Source organism: Canis lupus, chromosome 21 (assembly GCF_011100685.1).
Source record: "Canis lupus familiaris isolate Mischka breed German Shepherd chromosome 21, alternate assembly UU_Cfam_GSD_1.0, whole genome shotgun sequence".
Classification (NCBI taxonomy): Eukaryota; Metazoa; Chordata; class Mammalia; order Carnivora; family Canidae; genus Canis; species Canis lupus.
The window spans coordinates 29,096,293-29,107,686 of record NC_049242.1 but is presented as its reverse complement, the minus strand read 5'-3'; positions in this window follow the sequence as shown (position 1 = coordinate 29,107,686).

Here is an 11,394-nt window from a genome sequence, read left to right as displayed (position 1 = left end):
ATCCAATCATGAAATGGGCAAAAGACATGAAGAGAAATCTCACAGAGGAAGACATAGACATGGCCAACATGCACATGAGAAAATGCTCTGCATCACTTGCCAGTGCAAAGGGAACCCTCTTGCACTGTTGGTGGGAATGTGAACTGGTGCAGCAACTCGGGAAAACTGTGTGGAGGTTCCTCAAAGGGTTAAAAACAGATCTGCCCTACGACCCAGCAATTGCACTGCTGGGGATTTACCCCCAAAGATACAGATGCAATGAAACGCCAGGATACCTGCACCCCAATGTTTCTAGCAGCAATGTCCACAATAGCTAAACTGTGGAAGGAGCCTCGGTGTCCATCGAAAGATGAATGGATAAAGAAGATGTGGTTTATGTATACAATGGAATATTACTCAGCCATTAGAAATGACAAATACCCACCATTTGCTTCGACATGGATGGAACTGGAGGGTATTATGCTGAGTGAAGTAAGTCAGTCGGAGAAGGACAAGCATTATATGGTCTCATTCATTTGGGGAATATAAATAATAGTGAAAGGGAATAGAGGGGAAGGGAGAAGAAATGGGTAGGAAATATCAGAAAGGGAGACAGAACATGAGAGACTCCCAACTCTGGGAAACGAACTAGGGGTGGTGGAAGGGGAGGAGGGCGGGGGGTGGGGGTGAGTGGGTGACGGGCACTGAGGGGGGCACTTGACAGGATGAGCACTGGGTGTTATTCTGTATGTTGGCAAATTGAACACCAATAAAAAAATAAATTTATTATTTAAAAAATTAAATAAAATAAAATAAATAAAATAAAAACAAAAACAAAAACAAAACAAAACAAAAATGTCCCAAGTGCTGAGGTTGAGAGACTGTTCTTCTTTGGGGAAATGTCCACTGATGTCTTCAGCCCAATGTTTAGTTGGATTATTTGTTTTGAGGGGGTATAGGGTTTTGTAAGTTCTTTATATATTCTGGATACCAGCTTTTTATTATCAAATATGGCATTTGCAAGTTTCCCTCCCTAGGTTGCCTTTTAGTTTTGTAAATTGTTTCCTTCACTGTGCAAAAGCTTTGTGTGTGTGTGTGTGTGTGCAAAAGCTTTTTATTTTGATGTAGTCTCTCCAGGTGATTCTTACGTGAGTCTCAGGTTGAGAACCACCACCTTCAGTGGTGAATTGGGCCTTTGGGGGCCTTGGTCAGAAAGGACTGATTTGAAAATGAGACAACCTTGACACCATTTCTGATAGGAAGTCATCTTGAACAAGGGTGTTCCTGTCAGGAGTTACCACCTTTTCTGGGCTCAGGATGATCTCAGCACATATTGTGCCTCCATGAAGATAACATGAGAAGAATAAATTGATGGATTAATTTTCTGTGTTGTATTTCTCAAGAAAATCCTGGAACTGCTTTCCAAGGTATAATTGTTCTTTCAGCCCTCTCTCATCATCTGACTCACACCTGGTGCCCAAAGACCACCCCCAAGCAGAAAGACAAATAATTGTTTGAAATTTTAACAACTTTCCCATTAAAATAGCTGTATCTATTACATTTAGACATATGCTTTGACCACTTTTAAGGAGTCAATAAATTACCTATTTAGGCTTGCTTATCCTTAGTTCAATACTGATAATTTACATCATTCAGATAATTAGTCATTAGACAGATTTGTTATTTTAGGTGTCTGAATCATTAGTTTAGGTATGTAAATTACCTCAACACTATCAGTTCTGTGTGGGAAACATCCAATTTTCATCAATAATTTTATTCACTTGGGGTTTTTTCCTCTATTTTCCTGACTTGTCTATGAGTTCAATGGGCTTGCAACCATGCTTTGACTTTGCTATCATTTTATTATTTTCTTAACAACCATCTACAACTTGTAATATATTAAAGGTAGAAAAATGTGACATTTTTTGGAAACTCATCTTAGGGCATCAAGAATTTCTCTGGCACGTCACTGTCAGCTGAGCTGTTTTTCCAGGAGACATGAATGGCCTAGATGGAAGGATAAGCAAGTTTGGAATATTCAGGAACCTGCAAAGAGCTCCATGGCACTGTACTTGGAGCTCTAGGTAAAGAGAGACCACAAAAGGTGAACAAGCATTGCATCATTAAGACTCATTTACACAGGCAGAGAGGGAGCTGGGAGTTATTTGGAAAAGAATGACCATTACTACACAGATACCAGTGCAGAAGTAAAGTGTTAACTTTCCCAGATATTGTCTTCAAGTTATTTGGTTGGGGGAGGGGGGACACCTCATAATCCCATCACCAAGGTATCCACACTCTCCCATGGCAGGGCCCAGCAGGACTCTCTGCTTTGCAAATTTTCACTTGCAGAAGTAACTTGGAAGCCTGGGTCTCCGCAAATATCAGTATGCATAAGGCCCTCTTCACATGGAGATAATTGTGTACATCTTTTAATTTTTATTTCATTATGGAGCTTTTCTGTTTGTTTTTTGAATATTGGGCATTTTTAATTTTTTTGCAGAATTCTAAAGCTTACCAGCATAGAATTGTGTAATTCTTTTTACCATTTTTAATTATCTGTAATGAACTACTTTCATTCACAATTTCATTTGCCTTGTTCATTTGTGTAAAATGATCATCTAATTCTTCCTACTGAAATTTAGTGTATATATTTTATACACTAGTATATTCTTTCAACAAGCAAATTCCCTGTATGAGGGAAGATGGCAGTTTGGGGACAGAAGGAGGCTGGGATAGCATTCTAAAACCGAAATCCTTGGCCCAGCTTTATAGAAGACCATGTGCTGCTGTAGCCTACCTCCACTTGTGATACCTGCCAGTGATCCTTTGAGAGTAAATGACTCAGAAGGGAAGGAGCAGGAGGAAGGACACTGCTGTAGGGTGGACTAACACAGCACAGTGCAGACTCACAGACTCTCAGACTCCACACTCCATGGATACAGCTCCGGCCCATCAGCCAGGGGAGGAGACAGTTCAAATCTTTTGTACTCATCAGTACTGAGTGGCATGTTCCCTAAATGAAGAGGAAAATCTGAGGCCTCTGAAAACATGTAGGGCCACAGACACCACCTGCACAATGTAGGTGCACACACACCTGAAAACATGTAGGGCCACAGACACCACCTGCACCACCACAAAGCACGATCTGTTTGCTTTAGCTTTCCTACGACACAATAAGAATGTCCCACATTAAATATAAATATTCTAAAATTGTATGAGTGTGTTAAAGATGACTACTTGGCATAATAGCATGTCTGGAAGAAAGATAATTAACACTTACTTTTGGATTATGAGGTGTCCCCCCTCCCCCAACCAAATAACTTGAAGACAATAATGACCTTTGTTTTTAAGTCTCCAATATTCTCAAGAATAACTTAAAGCACTTAGGAGTACTTTAGTACCTTCCCCATAGGGTCTCAGTGGCATAGGAACACTGAGCAAAAAAACAATTCCTCTCTTCCCACCCTAGGGTGACCAGATGAGACCTGCCCTGGGAAGGTGCACAGCCTGGGAGGGGCACTGCAGAAGGAAAAGGTTGAGGGTCCTGAGATCATCAAAACAAAACAGATCTAGGGTGAAGTCGGGATTGAGAGATTGCCCAGCATCATCCTCAGACAAAAGGGAAGATCATTAGAATCACACACAAAGGAGTGCAGATCCTGTGTCTATTCCAGTGAGGATCTCAGGTTCCCAGGGTTGAGAAACTTCTGATTGCCATTTGGTGATGGCTGTAGTTACTGCTGCTCATTCATTGTCCATGCACAGTCCTGCAGATTGAAGGCTCCTTATGCTCCTGAACCACCCTCCCAACCCATCCCCAAACTTTCATGGTGAACTCTTTCTCTCTAATTATGACCCAGTGTAGTCCTAAGGCCCCAGAAATATAAGATGGCATTATGTCACATACACTTTTGGAGATGATGGGAAGGAGAAAGTCCTAGAACTGATTCCTGGGTGGTGAGAATCCACACTTTGTGCCCACTGGATTTTTTATTTTGAATTCAGATCCTTTCTCTGTTCTTTTCCTGAAAGTGGAAAAATTGGAAGCTGATTGCAGGCTTTATGGTCTTGTCAGCAGAGGGTGCCATTTTTCAGTGCCAAGGGCTCTGTTGAAAAGTGTCTTCCTTAGCTAGCAGATGGTTTTGTTTGGGTTGCTATTTCAAGTCTTTTTTTTTTTTTTTCTATAACTGTCTCATCTTGAGCTGAGGAATTGGGAATTTCAGAGAATGAAAGATCTGAGTATCCCAAGAGTTATCTCAGGGATACTCGATAATACTTGCTAACTGAGTATTATGCTCAACTACACTCAATAATTCAAAAGCCAGAGCCACAGAGTAGTAATAAACTGACTGGTAAGCAGGGGACTAAACAGATAGAAGCTGATTTCTGTTGGTTTCCATGGATGAGTGCTGTAGTTAAAGGTGTGTGTGTACACACAGAGAGACTGGATGTGTCTGACTTTACATCCCCTCCCTCAAAGTCACCAGGAGCTGGGAGACTTGAAAAATTCCTGGCAAAGAAGGGACAAGAGCAGAAACTACTTGGCCAAGCAGCTCATTAATTTTACTTGTTGTTGTGCCCAAGATTACGAATCTGAGAAACCACCGAGGAGCCGACACCAATGCAAACACGAGGGTTTATTTACGAGCTCAAGCTTGGGTCCAAGTATACCCCACACAGCGGAGCAGGGACTTGGACCCGAAGTGGGTTACAGCTGGGTTTTTTATAGGCTGGTCTAGGGGATTTTCAGAAGGGGTGGAGGAATTTCTCAAGTTCTGTTTACATTCTGATATGGGGCTTCAGGGCATTGAGCTCTGTTCTCATTCTAATATGGGACTTTCTACAACGGGCGTGGGCTCTATTGTCTTTCTGATATGGGATTCCCTGCAGTTTTTCCCGTAAAGTTCAGCTCTTATTCACAGGGGCCTAAGATGGCTGTACTTGTGCTAATGCTAAACTTGAGGTGGGATGCCTTAATTTTTCCTGGCCTCCACACTTGTCTCAGTGCAGAATTTCGGAAGAGATGGTGGGCAGTGGAAATGCCGAAAAACCTGGGGATCATACCAAGTAAGACACCATTGGACCTCTCGCTGGAGGTGCAGAAAGGCCTTACCTCATTCCTGGTGGGAAAGGAATGGAGAAAAGCAACTCTGATCCACATATACCACTGTTGAGGGGGCCCAGCCCAGAACTCTGGAGCCTTCCTCTGTCACTTTCAGTCATAATGTGAACAAGCAAACTGAAAAACGGACACTTAGCTGGACAAAGAAAAGTTTCTAGCCAAAGAATTACTGAGTATTAGAAAAGAATATCAGAGACTTGCAGTTCTAGTTCCAACATGTAAAAAGAACTTGAAAGTCAATACTTCCAATTTCACAGTAAGAAAAAAGCTGAACTGAATGATTAGAATCAAGAAGAAAAGAAACGAATGTTGGAGAGGATGTGAAGAAAAAGGAACCCTCATGCACAGTTGGTGAGAATGCAAACTGTTGCAGCCATTGTGGAAAACAGTATGGAAGTTCCTTAAAAAATTAAAAATAAAATTACCATAAGACCTAATAATTCCACTACTGGGTATTTACCCAAAGAAAATGAAAATACTAATTCAAAAGGATATATGCACCCTTATGTTTACTGCAGCATTATACAATAGCCAAGATATCAAAGCAAACCTAAGTATTCATCAATAGGTAAACAGATGAGGACCTCATAAGAAAATGCCATGTGACAAAATGGATGGACTTAGAGGGTATTATGCTAAGTAAGATAAGTCAGATTAGGGAAAACAAATACCATGATGTCATTCACATGTGGAATCTAAAACAAAACAAGTAAACAAACAAAAAGCAGAATCAGACTTTTATAGAGAACAACTGATGGTTACCAGATAGTAAGGTGGGGGGATGGGAGGTTGGCAAAATGGGTGAATGGGAGTGGGAGATACAGCCCTCCAGTTATGGAATGAATAAATCATGGGAATAAAAGGCACAGCATAAGAATATACAGTCAACGATATTGTAATAGTTGCACAGTGACATTTGTGGTGGCTACCCTTGTGGTGAGTGCAGCAGAATGTATACACTTTTGCAACCACTGTGTTGTACACCCGAAACTAATGTAATGTTGTGTATCAATTATACTCAAAAAAATAATGAAAGAAAAAGCTGAACAAACTGAACATCCATGACTTATCTTGGATGCAACAACAGACACTTGAGGCCACAGGATAAACCACTACCCTGGTATCTAGAGACAGATGACAGGTAAGCGCAGAGAATAACAGCCTCCATCTGCTTACCTGAAGAAGTTAAAAGAATCATAAACTAATAGGTGCATTAAAATGGTAATTCTACTGAATTGCTGGAGGCCGGGTATGGATAGTTTGAGAGTGAGAAATTCCTGACATAAACTGCCCTAGGGGACCACCACACAGCCCTGGAATTTATTTCCAAGAAAACCAAATCAGATCTGCTAGTGAAGAGCCAAGGGGAAAAAAAAATCCTATCTTTTCTCTGGCAGAGGGAGGGTAAAAGAACCATCATAAAATATGTCCAACGACTTCCCCATAACAAAATGAAATCCAAGACAAAAAGGAATGAATATGGAAAAAAAAGTATTTAAAAATTGTGTGACAATTTCTTTTTATGTAATATATGTATGATTGGAATACTAGCAGAAGAAAGAGAGAGAGTGGAGCAGGATCACAAGAAATATTTGAAGCAAAAATGGCCAAAAATGTTCCAAAAAATAACAATAAACATCAAATAGAGATCTAAGAAGCTCAGAGAACACAAAACAAGTCAATACTTTTTTTAAATTCTCATCTAGAAAAAATAATATCAAATCATTTAACTATTATGTTCAGTTTGCTTAAAAAAGGCAGCAAAGAATAAGGTTAAGAATAAAGTTTTAGTTTTAGAATAAAGATTTTTTTTACAATGAAGAATTCTTTTACAATCAGATGAAATTTTAAAATTATCTGTGATTTTAAAATCAACTTATTCTATTTCTTGAAATAAAACTAAGGTAACAATGTTTCAAGTAAACTAAACTACATTCTAAAACTGATTCATTCAAATCATAAAGAATGGAGACCAGGATAAAATCAATGGACAGTAGTTATAGATTTAGGTAAGTAGGTCACCAGGTATAAGCTATGTTTCACTCTGAAATGTGCCTTTATTCAGATCCATATGACAGACCTCACACAAACTACATAGCCAGGAACGACCTTACTGGAAGCCAAGATATGGGGTCAATTCAGAGATTCAAGAAGACATAAGATTAAAAATGAATATGGGCTCTGTGAGCAGGCTGGAGAGGGAAGACATCTCAGGCAGTAGAACCTGTGCCCTGCTCTCTCTCCACTTGCCCCTTACACAAACCCATGCAAATACACAGGGCCACACACCCTCCAGATGCCATCAGAAGCTAGATTCCCTTCATTATATATATCTAAAACTCCATCTATTTTTTCTCTCTCAAATTCCAACATCATTTTCTATACCAGCATCACTCCTTTTCTGCCCTATGGCTTCCTAATTATTCTCCTGGTTAACACATTCTACCCAACATACATTCTTCCCAGAATAACGAAAATTATCTTTTACAATGAAAATATGATCATGCCATTATTGAAAGTAAAACATTTCATTGAGTGTCCATTACTTTTAGGATTAAAACCTAATTTATTAACAATGTCAAGCCAAATGCCATTTAACATATGAAAGTTTAAAAACACTATGGTACATCCTTTGTACATCCCATTGTAGAATACTATGGAATTCCACACAACGATAAAATTACTGATATACACAACTATTTGGATGAATCCAAAGTGAATTATGTTGAGCGAAACAAACCCAGTCTCTATTTTGGTGAAATTTCTGTTCATGTTTTCTGTCCATTTCATGATTGGATTTTTTGTTTCTTGGGTGTTGAATTTAATAAGTTCTTTATAGATCTTGGATACTAGCCCTTTATGTGATATGTCATTTACAAATATCATATGGTTTCACTCATACAGGGAATATAAGAAATAGTGAAAGGGATTATAAGGGAAAGGAGGGGAAATGAGTGGGAAAAATTAGAGAGGGAGACAAACCATGAGAGACTCCTAACTATGGGAAATGAACAAGTTGAGGAAGGGGAGCTGGGCAGGGGGTTGGGGTACCTGGGTGATGGGCACTGAGGAGGGCACTTGGAGGGGATGAGTCCCGGGTGTTATACTATATGTTGACAAATTGAACTTCAAAAATAATAATAATAAAAAGTCTCTAAAGGTTATATGCTGTGTGATTCTATTTACATAACATTCATGAGGTAACAAAATTATAGATGAGAACCAATTAATGGTTGCCAGGGGCTAGATATGGAGAGAGCAGGGTGTGAGTAAAGCTATACAATGATACCATATGTAGTGATTGAACAATTCTGCATCTTAATTGTGGTGGAGGTTCTGTGAATCTATGAAGTCAATTACTTAGAATTATACACAAACACAAAGAATCACACACACACACACACACAAGGACACATACAAGTAGTGCATGTAAAATGGGTGGAACCTAGTAAGTTCTATGGTTTTGTACCAATGTCAACCTTACAATTTTGATAATTGTATTTTAGTTACACAGGATGTTACCACAGGGGAAAACTAGTGGAAAGATAAACATGACCTTCCAGTATGTACTTATTTTGAACCTTCCTGTGAGTGTTTAGTTATTTCAAAATTAAAAGATGTCTCACAAGTGTTAAATGTGAGAAAAGATATCTTAAGAAAAATTAAAATAAAAAGTAATAATTATAATAGCAAATATATATAACACTATATCCTTAGTGCCATTCTAAGCACATTACATATAATAAGCTATTTAATCCTTATAAGAATTATGTAATGTTTATATAATAATCCTAATTTAGAGATGAGAAAGTAAAAATAGAGAAATTATGTGAAAAATACTCAAATCCTAGCTTAAGGTGAATTTTCTGATTAAGCAAGGGTAAAAGACATAAGCGACATACACATAGCTATTAATATAAACACATTAAATATCTAAATCAGATTATAAAATGGGAAAAATAAAAGACAAATATACTGAATAAATACTTAAATATGAGATTGAAAATATATCATTGTGATACTTTTTTTTTAAATCATGAAAAGTGCTAAGGACAACATAAAGTTTTTAAGAGTTAAATTGGCAAAAGGAAAGACAGTTAAAATCATCTGGGGGATTTAGTAGTCAAGATAACAAACCTAACAAATAAAAAAGAAACAGATTTGTTTTTGCCTCTGACATTTTCCTTGGTAGAGTTTCCATTTCCTCATCTGTAAGAACTATTTTACGAAGTGCAAGTGAAAGGGGTATGAGGTAACGTACATAAAAATTTTAACATGTAAATGGTAGTTATTATTACTCATAAGATGATATATTAGTTATCTAATATATATTTAACCTCAAAACAAAAATATAAGTAAAAACTGCAGTATAATATTTTTGTCCTTTTAAATGGCAAAAAAATTAAAGAAAAATATTCAACTCCATTGTTAGAGAGATACATTATGCATCCTTTCTGAGTACATTTTTTATAGGACTCATCAAAAAACATATATAAAATCTGCAATAGTATTTGTAGGTTTCCATCCTCAAAATAAAAACTGAAACACCAGAGTAAGATTTATGCAGAGAATCCTTGTGTATATAGTTAAAAACAGAAAACTCCAAATATCCAGTAATATTTAAAATGTATGAAAAAATATATGCAAAGAACAATGAATATAAGGCAAAATACTAAAATGTTACCAGTGGTTTTCTCCTAACTAGGGATTTTCTTTATACTTTTTTCTTTTCCATTTATCTTATGTTGAGTATTTGCATCTTATATTAAAAGGCAATATTTACAAATAATTTATCTAACCATATCTGGACTGTGTACTTAAGAGGCAAATAGAATTGAGTCTTAAATTTGTAGATATACAGTCATAATGCCATGCAAAAGGGCTTAAAAAATACTGTTTTGTTTAATATAGTAAAACGCTGCAGTAAAATACTATGTAGGCACAGTAATTGATTATATAAATGTATATGTATTAGAAACAATGTCAACAAGTACTGCCGGAAAGGAAAAGTAGTTACAGACCATATACATAGTACCATCAAAAATGTATGTGTATCATATGATAATATTTTCCAGGTAGATAAAGGAGTAGATCAAACTATAGATAGAGATGGAGAAAAAATACAGACACAGATATAGATACAGATGCAGGTGTAGATACATAAGTATATAGATATAGATGTATAACTACAGGAGACAAAACTTTAACAATAAAATTGCTTGGGAGCTGTAAGTTTATGAGCTTATGAGTTCCATTTCATGTTTGTCTTTTTTCATAATTTCTAATATTTTCTACAGGAAACATAGCTTTTTAATAAAATACATATTTAAAAAGAAACATGAACTAATGCTATCTTCCTCAGAGAGGAAGCATCAACTAAACAGCACATTGGGAAACAGCTGTGGTTGGAGAAAGTGGCAGAGCAGATAAGATGAGAAGTGGATATGGAAGGAGGAATAGGAGTTTTTCACAAGTCCATGGGGGATGTATCCCGAGGCAGAACAAGGACACGGAGAGCGTGGCATGATCTGGAAAAGGTGAGGCATTAAATATCCTGGTGAGTCTGATCCTCAGGTCGCTTAGAGGTGACATGGGCAGTGTTGCAGTGAAGGAGGTCAAGAGTCAGGTCATTAAAGGCCTTGAATGCCCCACTGAGGAGGAGATCACTGAAGAACATGGTCTGACATTGAGATTGGAAGAGCACCTTCCTCACCATCCCCCCAACACAGGAGGGACCAATTTCAATCCCCTCAGTCTCCTCAGGGGCTGTTCTGCTAAGTAAAAAATACATGGTTCATTTACATTCTCTTATTACAGACATGCATGTTGACAAGATATAAATTATAATGTAGGGATACCTGGGTGGCTCAGTGGTTGAACACCTGCCTTCTGCTCAGGGCATGATTCCAGAGTCCAAGGATCGAGTGCCACATTGGCCTCCCTGCATAGAGCCTGATTTTCCCTCTGCCTATGTCTCTGCCTCTCTCTCTCTCTGTGTCTCTCATGAATAAATAAATAAAATATTTTAAAAAATTATAATGTAATAGGACTAATAACTACAAAACATAGGAATCACTGATTCTAAGAACGTTGTTAGCCAGAATGAAAGGCATTAAGGAGACAACACAAGACATCTCAGAGCTTGAGAAACTCACTGAGGAATGGTGGAACAAAAATCCCAGGCCAGAGGACTGCTCTCACTTCATCTATTTCTAAAGATCATGCTAGAGTCATTAAAGATCTATGATCTCTGAAAATCAGTGCATCCTTTCCCAGGGTCTTTGTGGGAG